The sequence below is a fragment of the Cupressus sempervirens genome, chromosome 3 (genome assembly GCF_028749045.1).
Source record: "Cupressus sempervirens isolate cs-2001-9-10 chromosome 3, ASM2874904v1, whole genome shotgun sequence".
Lineage (NCBI taxonomy): Eukaryota > Viridiplantae > Streptophyta > Pinopsida > Cupressales > Cupressaceae > Cupressus > Cupressus sempervirens.
In genome coordinates this window covers 754,922,868-754,939,206 of record NC_143120.1, presented here as the reverse complement: position 1 = coordinate 754,939,206, position 16,339 = coordinate 754,922,868, and the positions used below count along the sequence as shown (strand labels likewise).

The following is a 16,339-nucleotide window of genomic DNA, read 5'->3' as shown; positions in this document are numbered from 1 at the left end:
TAGCACTATATCAAGTTTAATGAGAACAAATCTCCTATAGTCTTATGGTTCCATTTTTCTTTCTTCTTCAGTTCTTTTTGCAAACTCATCAACTTTCACATGTGCACTTTCTATGACTTTGTGAGTAGACAAATTCAAACATCTATATGCTTTACTCTTGCAAGAATATCCCAAAAATATTCCTTCATCACCCTTCACATCAAATTTACCTTTTCTAGACTCTTTCAAAATGTAACATTTTCTTCCAAATACTTTTAGGTAACTTACATTAGGTTTGTGGCCATACCATAACTCATAGGGGGTTTTGAATTAGTCCTTCAATTGTACTTGGTTCAAAGTACGAACTATAGTGCTAATAGCTTCCTTCTAGTATTTGATAGCAATAATCTTTTCAATCATTGAAGTTCTTGCATAGTCCATGATAGATTTGTTCCTTCTTTCAGCTATTTCCATTTTGTTTAGGAGTTCTAGGTGTTGAAACTTGCCTTTTTTTTCCGCTTTGAATGCAGAAGTTATTGAAATCATGTGAAATGAATTCACCTCCTCTGTCTGACCTCAAGCATTTCAATCTTTTGCCTATTTCCTTCTCTACTCTAGCCAAATACCATTTAAACTTCTCAAATGCTTCTGATTTCTCTCTTAGGGACATGATAGTCATCATTCTTGAGTAATCATCAACAAAAAGAATGAAGAACTTTTCACTTGTATAAGTTTCAATTCCAATAGGTCCACACAAATCAGTATGTGCAATTTCTAAAACTTCTTCAGACTGATAGTTTTTACTTTTATAGCTAGTCTTTCCCATCTTGCCAAATTGACAATTCTTACATAGACCAACCTCAGGTTTCTTTATGTTAGGAATGCCTCTTACTTTCTTGAATTTACTTATTTTCACCAAGTTATCAAAGTTCACATGACACAACCTCCTATGCCATAGACAACTTTCTTCAACTTGAGCAATAAAGCACAAACATTCACCAAGTTCAAGATAAAATAAGTTACCTTTTGTTTGATTTCTCGATCCAATTAACTTTCCTTTGCCATCTAGTAGTCTTGCTTTTCCATGCATAAATTCTACATCAAAACCATTATTGAGTAGTTGTGCTACACTCAACTGATTGTGTTTTAGTCCTTCTACCCAATATGCATTATCACATACAAGTTCTTTGGTTAGTGAGATTCTTCCTTTTCTTTTTATGCAACAAGGTTCATTATTACTAAACCTCGCACTACCACCATCATAGTCTTAAAAATGTTCAAACTTAGTTTTATCACCAGTCATGTGATGAGAACAACCACTATCTATAATCCATGTATCATTTTTGTTCGCATGAGAAATAAGTGCTAATTTGAAATGTCCCTTTACTGATTTTATATGATATTTCATGCCTCTAATCAGATTTTCAAGATCAAACAACTAATATCACAAAGATCAACCAAATTTCTCAAGAAAACCCAAATCGGGTATGCCAGAAATAGTGCCAAAAGCTTCACAACTTCACAAATTATTAATAAATTTGAAAGTGGAAATTTTTATAGAAATTTCAGCAGCATAACAGCCTACAAAATGACATTTCTAGATCCATATATCCTTTACACAACAGTTCACAAATGTAGGACAAAAGCTATTGTCATCGGGCTCTCGAAATTAACACAAAAATGCCCAAAAATACCACAAAAACACTAATAATCTATCTCAGAAGTTTAATCACATCACAATACATATATTCAGCTCTATTTTAACCCCTTAAAGTCTGAAATATAGAAGCAACAAAAACTGATATGAAATACTCAACTGAAAACACCAAACTCATACAAAAAACACACTCGAAAACCCACAAATTTGCACTGTTCAGCACAAAGGAAAACTCTGTATGAGCATGCACATGGAATGGCTTCAAACTCCCATCCTTAGCTGAAACCTACAAACTCCCGTTCTTGGGTCTCCCTGGAAACCTGCAAACTCCCGTTCTTGGGTCTTCTTCTCCACATGTTTGGCAGCCTCTGAAGAATAACAAAGAATGAGCAAAAATCAAGTTCTGGAACCAGCCCAAAATACCTCCAAACCCCTTAAAAGAGGGCATAACCATAACTCACATCCAAGAGAGGTTAATGAAACATATTTTAATAATAATTTTTATTTATTAGTCCAATGGTTTCTAAAGATTAACCCCCTTTTTCTGAAACTTCACTTTCTTGGGCCTGCCTGCCTTAGCAAAGATTATTATTTTTTAATTATTTGAAAAGGGGACATGAAAAGTCCTCCCCTACCAAACATTTCTTGTCCTCAAGCAATGGCTGGAAAATAAACCAATCAATCCACCTGGATCCCAAATGTAGTCATGAATTATACTACTACCAATTAACACAGGCTCCTACAATATCCTCTGCAATATGACCAAGAGGAATCCATAATCAAACTGACAATTATAGCTCAACCAAACTCCAAAATCACCACTACCACAGTCAAAAACCCATGAGACACAAACTCTTAGAACATTAGAACCCAAGTAAAGTGGACAAATCAAACTACCAACATAGTAAATACCATCAATGCATCCCACTAGCCTATACGGAATGTACAATCCAACTCTACAATAATGGTGAACGCTCTCGAATGAAACTGTACCAAGTATGGAGAATCCACACACTGTACAACTCCAACAATCCGCATAATTCTGCAAATCACCGGCCACTATCTCATAACCATAACTCCCATGCATTGCTGATGGTGAAAAGACATTACAAGATAAAGAGTAACAAATGGAATCCAAACCAAATTTTCCTGCCATCAACTCCTTAGAACAAGGATCAAATGCTAACTGATGTACATACCCTGCAATATAATGTTGATTAAAAAAACCAACCTCAGTCAACAACTCACCATGAACAAGTGATACAACCCACTGTGACTGATCACTAGCTATGTCAGGAGATGTCATAGCCAAAGGAGTAGAATCAATAACAACACCCACTGAAGCATCACTCCCAAACTCCTACTCTAAGTCACATATTATCAAGCTGTCAACTGCAGAACCTATCACCATGTCATGCCCATCACAACTCTCATCTTGAGGCATCAAACTATCCCATAACTGATGATAAGCACTAGGAACCAAAGTACATCTCTGTATCATCATCTCATCAACATGGTCATCAAAGGTAAATTGATGAGTGTACCTCACAGTGTAATGTCGATAGAATTCACCAATCTCAATCAGTGGCTCAGACTGTAATCTAGATGAAACTAACTGTAATTGATCATTAACCATGTTGGAACTGACTACTACCTCTGAAGATATCACCAAGGGAGTAGTATTAGTAGCAGGAACCATGCCAACTACCGACTCACCAACATCACACATAATCTTTGATACATCTCTAGTCTTTGTGCCATCAATACTAGAGGCCACCATCATGTCAGGCATACAACAATCTGCTAGAACACCCAACTCAACTGAGCCTGAATCTAGTGGGAATGAACCTGATATGCCAATGTTAGTATCAAGGATGGATGCATCCCCATCTCCACTATCTCTGAAAATCTCGGCCATGGACATCCTCGGATCACCAAACACCACAGCTTGTGACTGTATAGAATCAGGTAAAGACTATAGTCACTCTAACTCCATGGTCACCTTAGCCAAATGAAACTGTGACTCCTTGAAAGCCAACTGTGTACTCTCAAGAATCTCAAAAGTCACCTCAAGCTACTCAGTAAGCTCACTCACCTCATCTTCCTTGGCCAACAATACATCGTATGCTGTACTGCCCCACTCCATAAGATAATTCCTATTGGCTACCAACTGCATATAATTCTGTCTCAAAATCCGAATAGCCTCCCATAAAGAGTGGAACTCTGTCAAGGAAAGATAACTGCCTCCCTACTCATCACTAGTAGGAGAACCCCATCCATAAACTGCTAACAACTGATGAGCAGCATCGAAATGCTGGCAAGTGATAGCAATGTCTCGGTCACTAACTCTCAACTGATTAGACACGTGATGGCACTAGCTTGATTGTCTCCTACAAACCTCCTCTGATGCAATGTCTAAAGGAGTATCCTCAAAGTTACTAGTCTCTAGAGTATTACCATCCATATCCTATGAATCAAATCTAAAGCTCATATCAACATATGGAGTATCAAAAACATTAGCATTGCTGTCCAACTCCTCTATACCCAAGGAAACTAAGTCTTCAAAACTGCCCACTGCATCCTCCTGGATGTCATCAATGCCAATATGATCCTGGGACTCATCTATACACACTACCAAATATGAAATATCATCAACACATTCCAGCAAGTATGGTTGATTGGATATATGAACAAAGCCCAACATTGGTGTATAAAAACTAATACCAACATCAGACAAGATACTGGCACAAGAAAAGACAACATCGTGTAATCTGCTAATCAAATCCATGATAGCACCCAAACAAACATTTCTACCAAAAAAGTGTTAAAGATCTCCAATCAACTGAATCCCAAACGCCAATATAAAAATCTCGAGTCCATATCCGTAAACTAGAATCAACTGGTAACTCAAGCAAACTCCTCACCTGAGTAATATCTGGCTAGACAAATCATGTGAAGTACTACCAGCCTCAACCTCATGTGATGAAGCAAAGTCATGAATGCTCAATGTCTGCTCATCTCTACTAGGTATCTCACCATCCTACACAACAACATCCTCATAATCATCATCTGAACCCACTATACTATAGTCACTGCCTGTTGTAACTATACCATCCTGAATACCTGTGGCATCACCCTTTGACGACCTATAAATAATTATCTCAATTTGAGTATCAAGTTGACCATTACTATCAATCTGTGTAATATCCTTTCCCACCACCTCCTGTGGCAGAGTAGAATCTGAGACCTCTACCTGGCTATCAGCTAGTTTCTCAAACTCCTCATGCAAGTTCTTGGGAATTGTTTCATCTATCCCGTGAGAAAATCTACCAAATAAAAATCTAGTCAACTTATCCACCTTAGCTGGGTCAGAAAATATGTCATTCATTATACAATGGTGCTCAATCAACTATTCAGACATGTCATGGCTTATTTTCATAAGTTTATCTCAAATGTCTAAATAACCATCCTTTCTACTGTTTTGACTCTGGATATAAATTGTCCAAGATCGTGTCCTCTGAGACACTGTGCTATACCTATCCATTTTGGATAAAGTAGAGTGTAACCCCAATAGGATATAACTTCTTCAAACACCAAGAACTAACATGCAAATGATTAGAAGTAGCATGCAACCATAGATTTTGACATGCAACTGATTAGAAGCAACATGCAACCACCAAATTCACCAAGAACTAACATGCAAATGATTAGAAGTAGCATGCAACCATAAAATTTGACATGCAGCTGATTAGAAGCAACGTGCAATCATAAATTATGACATGCAAGATCTGGGTAGTTGTCAAAACTGACATGCAAGATTTGGGTAGTTGTCAAAACTGACATGCAAACTTCTACAACCACCAAATTCACTAAGAACTAACATGAAAATGATTAGAAGTAGCATGCAACCATAAATTTTGACATGCAGCTGATTAGAAGCAAGATGCAATCATAAATTATGACATGCAAGATCTGGGTAGTTGTCAAAACTGACATGCAAGCTTCTACAAACCCTCAGGCTGGCAAGATCATGGCTTTGATACCACTAAAATGTCCCTTTACTGATTGTATATGATATTTCACACCTCTAATCATATTTTCAAGATCAAACAACTAATATCACAAAGATCCACCAAATTTCTCAAGAAAACCCAAACGGGTATGCCAGAAATAGTGCCAAAAGCTTCACAACTTCACAAATTATTAATAAATCTAAAAGTGGACATTTTAAAAAAAATTTCAGCAGAATAACAGCCTAAAAAATGACATTTCCAGATCCGTATAGCCTTTACACAACAGTTCACAAATGTAGGACAAAAACTATGCTCATCGGGCTCCTGAAATTAACACAAAAATGCCCGAAAACACCACAAAAACACTAATAATCTATCTCAAAAGTTTAATCACGTCCCAATACATATACTCAGCTCTATTTTAACCCCTTAAAGTCTGAAATACAGCAAAAACCCAAACTGATATGAAATACTCAACTGAAAACACCAAACTCATACAAAAAACACACCCGAAAACTCACAAATCTGCACTGTTCAGCACAAAGGCAAACTCTGTATGAGCATGCACATGGAATGGCTTCAAAATCCCATCTTTAGCCTTCCCAAAAACCTGCAAACTCCCATTCTTGGGTCTCCCTGGAAACTTGCAAACTCCTGTTCTTGGGTCTCCTTCTCCACAGGTTTGGCAGCCTCTGAAGAATAACAAAAAATGAGCAAAAATCAAGTTCTGGAATCAGCCCAAAATGCCTCCAAACCCCTTAAAAGAGGGCATAACCATAACTCATATCCAAGAGAGGTTAATGAAACATAGTTTAATAATAATTTTCATTTATTAGTCCAACGGTTTCCAAAGATTAACCCCCTTTTTCCAAAACTTCACTTTCTTGGGCCTGCTTGCCTTAGCAAAGATTATTATTTTTTAATTATTTGAAAAGGGGACATGACATAATTCCTCATCATTATTAGACTCATCCTTTACAACAATGTAGATAATTTCATCTTCTTCTTCGTCATTAGAATCATTAGAATCTTTAGCCATGAAACATGTTTTCTTACCTTTGTCCTTAAATGATTTGAAGTTTTCTTGCCATTGCATTTGTGGCTTTTTTTCTCATCCTTGTTCTGATTTTTTGGACACCTAGTAGTAATATGTCCAATTTCTTCACTAGAAAAATAGATTAGAGGAACCTTACATTTGTATTTCCATTTGCCTCTTGGATATTTCCTTGCTAGTAGAGCTTCAACCACCTCAAGATCACTATCTGAACTCTGTTGTGATTCTTCATCACTGTCTGACTGAGAATCCTTTATCTTCTTACCTTTCTCTTTGAGTGAAATCTTGGCTTCAAATGATGATTCAATGTTCTTGGCACCTAGAACATAATTATCATAGTTATCTAGCTCAAATGTAGTCAATCTTCTAACTATGGCCTCTAAATTTATCTTATGATTTGCTTCACTTCTTCTTTCTTGAATTGCAAAAACTCTGATTGCATAAATGGGAATTAGTGTTCTAAGAACTTTACTTATAACTATTTCCTCCTTGATATCTACTCCAGATGCTTTGATTGCACTGACACTTGCTTTAACTCTTTCAACATATTTTGCTATGTTTTCATCCTCTCTCATCCTCATCTGATCAAATTGACCTCTCAAACTTTCTGCTTTGGCTCTTTTCACATTATCATCACCTCCATAGATCTCTTTCAGCTTGTTCCACATTTCAAAGGAAATTTTTCAATCCTTGATATCATCAAATTCTTCATAACTTAGGGAAGATGCAATATCTATCATCATGTTGTTGTGAGTCTTCTTTTCAGCAATATCATTGACAAATAATGTGCCAACAAGTTCTATATATTTTTCATCAAGATACTTCAGCCCTGTGTCACCAATAGAAGCTAGATGAAGTCTCATCAATCTCTGCCATGCTAAGAAGTTGTCCCTGTTAAGTCTTAGAATTTCCCTCTTGTAAGACATCTTGATCTTTGGCTTAGATCCTTGAAATGTTTTCTTGCAAGCACCAAAAGCTCTGATACCAATTGTTGGAATTATAGATGGAGTAACTGAGAAGGGGGGGGAATCAGTTACTCCAAAAAACAAATTTGGATCCCTTAGATGTCTTAAATAACTAGTTACTGCTGATACTCGGTAAACATTTCATAAAATGTTGTAACTTGGTAGATTAACTTGTTATTGATCTTTAAGCATTCACAATTATTAACATGCATGTAAAAGTAAATAGCATGAGCACAAGAGACACCAGATTTAATGTGGAAAATCAATATGGGAAAAACCATCAAGTAACTAGCTACCAATTTTTACTCTTTTGAAGTGAGCCCTATTAGGAGCCAACCCTATTAAAGGTTACAAAACACATTGTTAGGTGTGACCTTGTTAAAGGATTTAATCACCCTATTAAGAGTGGCCTTGCTAGAAGGTCTTTAAAAAAATTCAACTGAACTGTCACATTGTTAAAGTATTTACAAAATGGCTACTAAGCCAACTCTGTTAAGAGATTTTGAAATCATTGCTACAATGGTTAGAAAGTAACAATGAATTGACCTGAATAAGATGCAACTGAATTTGCTGGTTACAGATCTCTATTCTGCACCATTAGATCTACCTTGATGAAATATAGCTTTCTTGCTCCTTAATGATCTCTGATCATTCTTAAAAAAATTGCTCTCCTAATAATCAGTCCTCCTTTTCATTCAGATCACATCAAATCCATCACTTAGAATTTTCAACTTGACCTCTTATATATACCATTCAGATTATCAAGTCGACCCATTCACAAGTTACATTTACCAATAAACCATACATTAGTCGGCTACAAGTATTACATTAAACAAATAAACTTTATTTCACAAAATAATAAAATCCTTTATTGGCCGACCCTCTTGGTAAACACTGCTCTAGAAACAATTTCCTGATTTAATCATCTCAACTTGGTTAACACTAAAAAATCTACAAATTCCTTTATCTGCCGAGTGAACTCAGTAAGAACTGAATTTCCTTTGCTAACCATGAGAGCTCGGTAAGAACTGTTTTTGCCATATTTCCCTTTGATAACCGAGTAAGCTTGATAGACACTGAATTTCCTTGCTTAACCATGAAAGCTCAGTAACAACTATCTGCACAAGGTAAAGTTTGAGAACGCTTGGTAGACACTATAAACCTTCTTTGCTAACCTTCTAAGCTTGGTAGACTCTGTCTTTTGCCTTGCTGACCAACTGAGCTTGGTAGACTCTAACTGATAACTGATATGACATTTGTGTAACATCAAAGACAATGCACAATTGAACAATTGTATCCAATAGTTACATGATATTCTACATTTTAATTGGTCAGATGACACACTTTTTGACAAGTGAATGGCAAAATTTGTTCATGCAAAGTAGTTAGAATGTGGTAAAACTACTGATGATGAAATGGAATAGGATGAAGTACAAATAATTGACATATTAGTAGAAGTAGAAGACGACAAAGGTGAGAAACCAATTGCAGTTACTTAAATAGGCCCCCAAAATGATAACTTGATAATAGAATGACCTATGGTGACTATTAATCTCTCATTACAAGATGACATGGATGGGATACTTAAGGTTCGGCTTAGCTTGCAAATACTAGAACAAGGCCTACCACATGCAGAACTGACTATCACACATTCCAAGGATGAAGCACAACAACAAAGCCAATCATAAAATCCTTAGCAACAAAAGGTGTGATAGAAAGTGGTCCCCACTAAAGAATATTCATGATGAAAGACTTTCTGTTGCACAATTTTTTGTCTTTTATGACAGTAACAATGTAAATATTTTTCTATCTTAAGGACACCTGTCAGTATCTTCTATGCCTAAAGCTTGTTGCATCTCATAGTATATAAGTGAAATTCCATGGCTAGAAGAGGGGTCTGAGTCATTGTACATTTTTTAGTTTTTACTAAGCTTTTTTTAGTCCAGTTCTTGATGCAAATTTTATGATATATTTTCTCTACAATAATCTAAGGACACATTAATGTTACAAGATTTGTAGTGTCTTATCTTGAGTTGTTTTGAGTTCTACCTCAGTTGTTATACAATTTTCAAAGAGAATTAATGCAAATATGAGATATCCCCATGTCTTTTCTTTTTGAATCTTGTCTTCATTTTTGTCATCGAGTTATCCTAAGATTGTATGAGAAAAGTTTGTTCAATTGAATGCAATTAGGACAAATTTTACATCATTTCACTATTGTTTTTAATTCAATGAGTTAAGTAAATATTTTAGTGAATATGATAAGATCTCCAAGTAGTAGGAAGGATATATGTAAGAATGAGTTTCAGTGTGGATTGTTGATAACATTAATTGTAATGCAATCAATTAGGTCAAGAAATTGGATAGACTCTAAATCCCAATGGACGAGGCACTGATCAACAAAGTTCGGTCTATAATTGGAGAAATCATGAATAAGAATCAAGCTTGAAATTAAATCAATTTTATTTTAATGTTTGAAGAATGTCAAAGCTAGTCAGCACTTGTTTACATTTAATCTCTTAGTCTTGGTTAGCTTCTCTTGCCCAGAATTATCTATAGATCTAAGAAGAATTGTGACCAATCTGCTATAAGGGGATGATTATCGTTGTAAATGTTATATAATGAATGAATTATGAATGTAATATCAGGTTATGAATCTTTTATTCCTCAGGTGCACCTGCGTTGGTTTTATAGAGCCAAAAGAGTAGAAAATCTTTCCAGATTTTGTTGAAGTTGGGTCTAGATCTGAAGAACATAGAGCTATTTATAGGGAGTAGCTAATCCTTAGGGTATTCATGATCTTCATCATCTTGGTACTAAGTGTTTTGTTGCTTAGTAGTGTGAAAACACCAACACCCACAATGGAATGGAAAGACAATTGCATTAAGATAAAATAGTAATATTATTGATAATGGACATAAATGAATGACAGTACCATAATTGATGAACTGAATCAATTAGAATGATTTATAATTTAGATGTGTCTTCTTATACATGTAGGGCAATAAGAGATTATGATAAGGAATAAATAAGACATTATTCACATAGAATGAAATTACGTCTCCCACATAAAATAGAATATATGTTGAAACTCGTATGTCTTATATACAAACTACTATGCAATGCATTATCCTAATTGAACCTAAGTAAAATATAACTAGTAAAATATTTTATTATATCAAAATATATAAATTTCAAACATTTTCATAAAATAAAAATATTCAACCATGTCTATTCCAAATCTAATTTGTGATCTTTATCTATGAATTGAACCTAAACGACAAGGAATACTGCCTTAAAAAAAAGGGCAATTCTTCAAGGGTAAATGATATTCCCCTCTCATAATTTTGGACATTTCTATCAATTTACACTTTTTATCTTTTTATCTATAGAATCATTGTTTATCTCTTCGAAGTGGATATGCCTTACGCAAAGCATCTTCATTTGAAGGCTTTCCATTCAATAGGCCAAAGCAACTCAATTTGTGCATAAGGAGTAAAGGGCAAAGATTCGACAATATTTTAATTTTTATGATAGGTCATCCATCCTTAGCCCCTCAATGTCTAATATATGACATCCCCGAAACTTTCTCTTCTTACAGATGGTTCTGTTTAAAACTCTAGAAACCACATCAGCTTGCACGGACGTATGCAAGCACGTCACTGCACAGTTGCATGCTGTGGTAGACATGTTTACGTAATGACATCATAATCAAGACCTAAATTTCTAATCTGTTGAACCATTTTTCCTTTTTTCATCTAGAACTATCGTTCAATTGGTGAATTATTGCAAAAGGACAAAGGAGAAAGCACTAGTGAACTTTTGCTACGGTCCAATATCTTAGAGACATATTTAAATGTGTCTGCAAATTGTTTCCTAAGTTGTATAAATCATCATTCATTGGCAGAGTAGGATTAAATTTGGCCGTTGTTTCTACAATGAAAGGCAATTCTTTGGTGGAGCCCAATTTGTGTTGATCTCTAAAAATTCCAGGCGCATTAACTAAAGCTTGTGGTTTTCTCGTTGAAGATTCTACCATCGTCTTCACAATAATAATTTTATATGACGTGTTGATAAATCTGGATTTTCTAGGGCAAACAAGTTGGGCTCATTTGAATGAGGATTTGAGGACCAAATAAGATCTGATCTGCATAAAAGCCCAAAGCTCTTGAAACGAACTGCAGGATTTTCCAATCTTGGATCAGTCCTTAGAATAGAGTGTTAATGGCGTCCTGCAAGATCGTTACTGATAAGAAAGAGGATCACAAACTGATTGAGAGAAAGAGGCGCCGTGACATGAAAAGTTTATGCTCGGTTCTAACATCGCTAATTCCTGCAAATCTCAAAGTACATTTTACTTCTTTGTGCAATTATTTATTTATCCGTTGATCTCCCCTTCTAAAATCTTGATGAACTAACAAATTTGACCTAATTTTTCAGGAAAAGCATTCATTATCAGACCAGCTCGCGGCAGCTGCATTCTACATTCATGAATTGGAGAAGAATGTGCAAGACTTGGAGAAGAAAAGAGAGAGGCTGAGAATCTTATCTCATTTTGAGAAATTCCCTGAAAGGGTTTCGTGTAATACAGAGAATGGTGAGATTAATGTGCCCATTGATTCATCCAGCGCTTTTCCCATGGTGAAGCTTACAAATGTGGGTTTGGAAATGCACGTCACTGTTGGTACATTCAAACAGACAGTTCCGTTATGGAGGTTATTAGATGTGTTGGAAGGAGGCGACCTTGAAGTTGAGGTTGCATTGCAATCTTCTGTAAATGATAAGATCTTCTATACTTTTCAATGCAAGGTAATCCTTTGCCTATACTGGATGCTTAACATTATGTATTAAGGTTTGATTTCTATGTTAAAAGTGTTAAATAATCAAAATTCATTTATTTTTCTAAACTTAATTTCTTCCTGATAAAATCTAGAGTATTCAAATTTCATTCTTCTCTGAATTGAAATCAATGCCAGTGCAGATCTCAGATGTTCTCCGTTTTGAGAGCAACGTTATATATGAGAGACTTTGGCAGTTGGTGAGGGAACACAGATCCCCATTTCAGCATTCAACTAGCTAAATTTGATCTGTGAAATTTCTAAAAGTTTCTTTGAAGTGGTTCCAGTATTTTATTTGGAGTGGCCGCGGATTCCCACAAGGTCTTCTTTTGTTCTTCATTATTTTAAAAACTTACCCCTGTGTTTCTGAACTGCCCTTTTATCTCTCTCTATACACTTTACATGATCTGTTGTATTTAGGATGAACAGATGACCCGTCTTGCAGCATATTTTTAGCATGTGTAGACTGCATTTCAAGAATAGGTACAGTTTTAGAGTAGAAAATGTGCAAACACTTCATATACAATGGAAGATTTGTTGTAATATTATGTATCTTATGCCCTCGTCGAGTCAATTAAGTTTCTCATATGCAATAAAAGATCTGTTAGAAAATTAATTATCTTTGAATAGTCGTTCAGCTGACTACCTATCAGAAGCCATTCCTTGAAGATTTTGTGGCATCTTCTTGGCCCTCCATCCTAATGCACAACATGAAGCATGTAAATTTAAATGTTGACATAAAAATGAATTTTTTAAGTGGACAGCAACAGACACAGAGAAAGCGTGCATTTTTTTTACAAGGGATGGTAAGCATGAAAAAGAATGTATTGTGAACAGCATTTCTGAGAAGCTAAAGTGAATGTTACTGTGCAGCCACATAGAATAGAAGAGTTAGCAATGCAGTGCTAAGTAACAGAAGACAAAAGTAAAGGTGAATGTCTAGCTCCAGCGGAAAGGAATAGAGAGTTTGATGTAGCTCTAGTCAATTGAATAAGTCAATTGTGGCTGCAGCTTCCGATTGATTTAGATGAAGTACTTTAAATCATATTGTAATCCAAGTTTGAGAGAAGTTTGTATATGTCATGTGGAGTTCATTTCTAGCTCTGTTTGGGGTTTATGTTTCTACATTGCCAGTTGATTGGCAAGTAAAGCGGCAGGTCAACGTCTGTGTTTTGGGATTTTGAATGTAACAATTAGTATTAGCTCTAAGAAAGCCTTAAGTTTTAAAATAAATGGCAATTTGTTTGTGCTGAATATTTATTATTTTTTGCAGACATAACAGAAGAAACATTAAATTTTGAGACATAACAAATGGTACTATAAGTTGGGAACAATAACAAAATTATGGTGTCAAACGCAAAGAAAATGACAGTAATGGCAGGAAATGACTTCTGAGAGCTCGTAGTCATTGAGATTGTATATTTGGGTGACCTCTCACTAACGACCAAAATGTCTAGCTAAAATAGATGATTGGAAAATATGTAAAGCCATTGAGTTTAATGAGAGATATCTTGAAAAAGACAGACTTCTGAGAGCTCGTAGTCATTGAGATTGTATATTTGGGTGACCTCTCACTAACGACCAAAATGTCTAGCTAAAATAGATGATTGGAAAATATGTAAAGCCATTGATGATTGGAAAATATGTAAAGCCATTGAGTTTAATGAGAGATATCTTGAAAAAGACAGACTTATCCAGAATAGCATCAACAAATTATGCATAGGAGCATACTGAAATTCTCCGCATAAATTACAAAGAATATGATAAAGTCAAACTAATGAAGTTTTAGATGTCACAATGATATTTTGAGACTCTTCAAATACATTGATAATAATTGACAAAACAATGGTAGAGTCGAGAATTATATAACAGATTTTCAAAAAATCTACTCTCGTGGATTTTATGCAATACTGGGTTCCATTGAAGCGAAGGACCTCTCAGCATTGATGGTGGATAATTTGATTTGTTCTCCTCAAATCCTTCCCAAGGGAACTCTTTCAACCTTTGAGCTAATAGAAGGGGTTAGGTAAGAGGTTATAGCATTTCATAAGAGGCGAAGCAAAGTCTCAATGAGAAAGTTGTGCGGCAAATAGCTATGGAGTAACAACTAGCTTAGAGGGAGCAAGTAGCTCATAGTCATTGTTTTGGATCAAGAAGAATTAAAAAAGCTCAAAGTCAAACATATGATAAGAGCAATGTAGCATGTTATTATGATAGTAAATTTGGTCATTAAGGGAGAGCTTGAAAAACAAATATGATGAAACAAAGAAGAAGATAAATATAATTAATGAAACGGTAGTTGATTCTGATCACTAAAAGGCCTTTTTCATGTACATCATTAGTGCTAGGGCAAATTTGAAATTTTGCATCTCAACATTGAATAAAATAAATACAAAGTAGTAATGAATTTCTTTGTTATGGATGAAAATATCCTACCCAAGATTAAAATGGAGTATACTAGAGCACTTCTAGTAGTACACAAAGGACTTATCAACACCAAGCATGGAGAGACTAACGAGATAGAGAATGTTTATATTTCTCTTTGTACTAACTACAAGTCTTTTAGTGTCTATTAATTGGTACAACAAGGCTATAAAGTATTCATGGAGAAATGTGAATGTGTCTTCATTGAGAAGAATGGGAGAAAATAGATAGAAATACATCAGTGATCTATATTGAAGAGTTTAGTTCAAAGAATCCTCTTTATTTGAACATCTTGGGTATGAATATTTTAACTACATTGGTTTGAGTCTATTGTTCAAAAATGAAATGGCTAGAATTTTTTCATAAATTTTATATGTTATTATTATATTTCAAGCCAAAATTATATTAAAACAAAATAAGGATCTCTTTCACTTGTAAAACTCTAAAGGAGAACCTACACCATTATATTTTGTGCATGCTGATTTATATGGTCATATGTATAACATCTCTATTGGAGAGAGTCAATATTTTATGATATTTGTATATTATTACAGAAATTAGGGATAGATCTGTATTTTTAAGCATAAATCATAAGATTTTATGATGTTTATGGTATTTAAGAACCAAGATAAGGAGGAGAGTAGACACTTCGCCAAGGTTATAATGTCTAATAGACAAGGGTAGAATCCCTCCAATATGTTTGAAAATATTTGGAAGCATCATGGTACTATGGAGGGGTTGAAAAGAAGCTAAATCAACAGAAAATTAAAGTAATTAAGAGGAAGAAGAAGACTAGTTTAGATATGGTAAGTATTATGAAAAATGAAAAAAAAAAAAACCAACTAAATATTAGGGTGCAACTACTTCAATAATGATTTATTTTATAGATTAAGTTCCACAAAGTGAGTTTGTTACAAGTTTCCACAAGGGGCATATATGATATCCAAGTGTATGGTTGAGTACTTTAGAGTGTTTTAGTATGTCGAATATGCACTAGCAAAAAAAGAGAACAGAAAAAATTTGGATAAAAATGATGGGATGTGCATCTTCATGGGCTATAGTACATATAGAATTATAACAAAATCACCATCAAACTAGAGATCAATGAAGATGTTGAGTTACTTGATAATGTCCTAAGAAATTTCTTAGTGCATCTCTTTAAGTATGATAATTAATGTACTTGATGATAATTAGTATGAGGTTTATTATGGTGCTACTACATTTTTTACAAAATTAATCAATATGTTATAGGGACCTTCAAACTCCAAAATTCAATTTGCCTACCAGCTCTAAGAGCTCCATTTGAAACTAGGGAAAAAAATGACTATAGAGGGTAGTTGTACACTAGGATTTGGATAACTTTGGATTGGTACTTAAATGGAAAACATAAGGAATTTATGAAATAACAG

At 34.8% G+C, this 16,339-nt stretch overlaps 1 pseudogene across 1 annotated transcript; it reads left to right on the top strand.

The window, feature by feature from the left end:
• Nucleotides 1-11,748: 11,748 nt before the first annotated feature.
• Nucleotides 11,749-13,760, top strand: LOC149569016 (transcription factor bHLH118-like; annotated as a pseudogene). The gene is made up of 3 exons (XR_016362677.1): nucleotides 11,749-12,015; nucleotides 12,109-12,477; nucleotides 12,650-13,760. The product of XR_016362677.1 is annotated as a transcription factor bHLH118-like (transcript).
• Nucleotides 13,761-16,339: the final 2,579 nt, after the last annotated feature.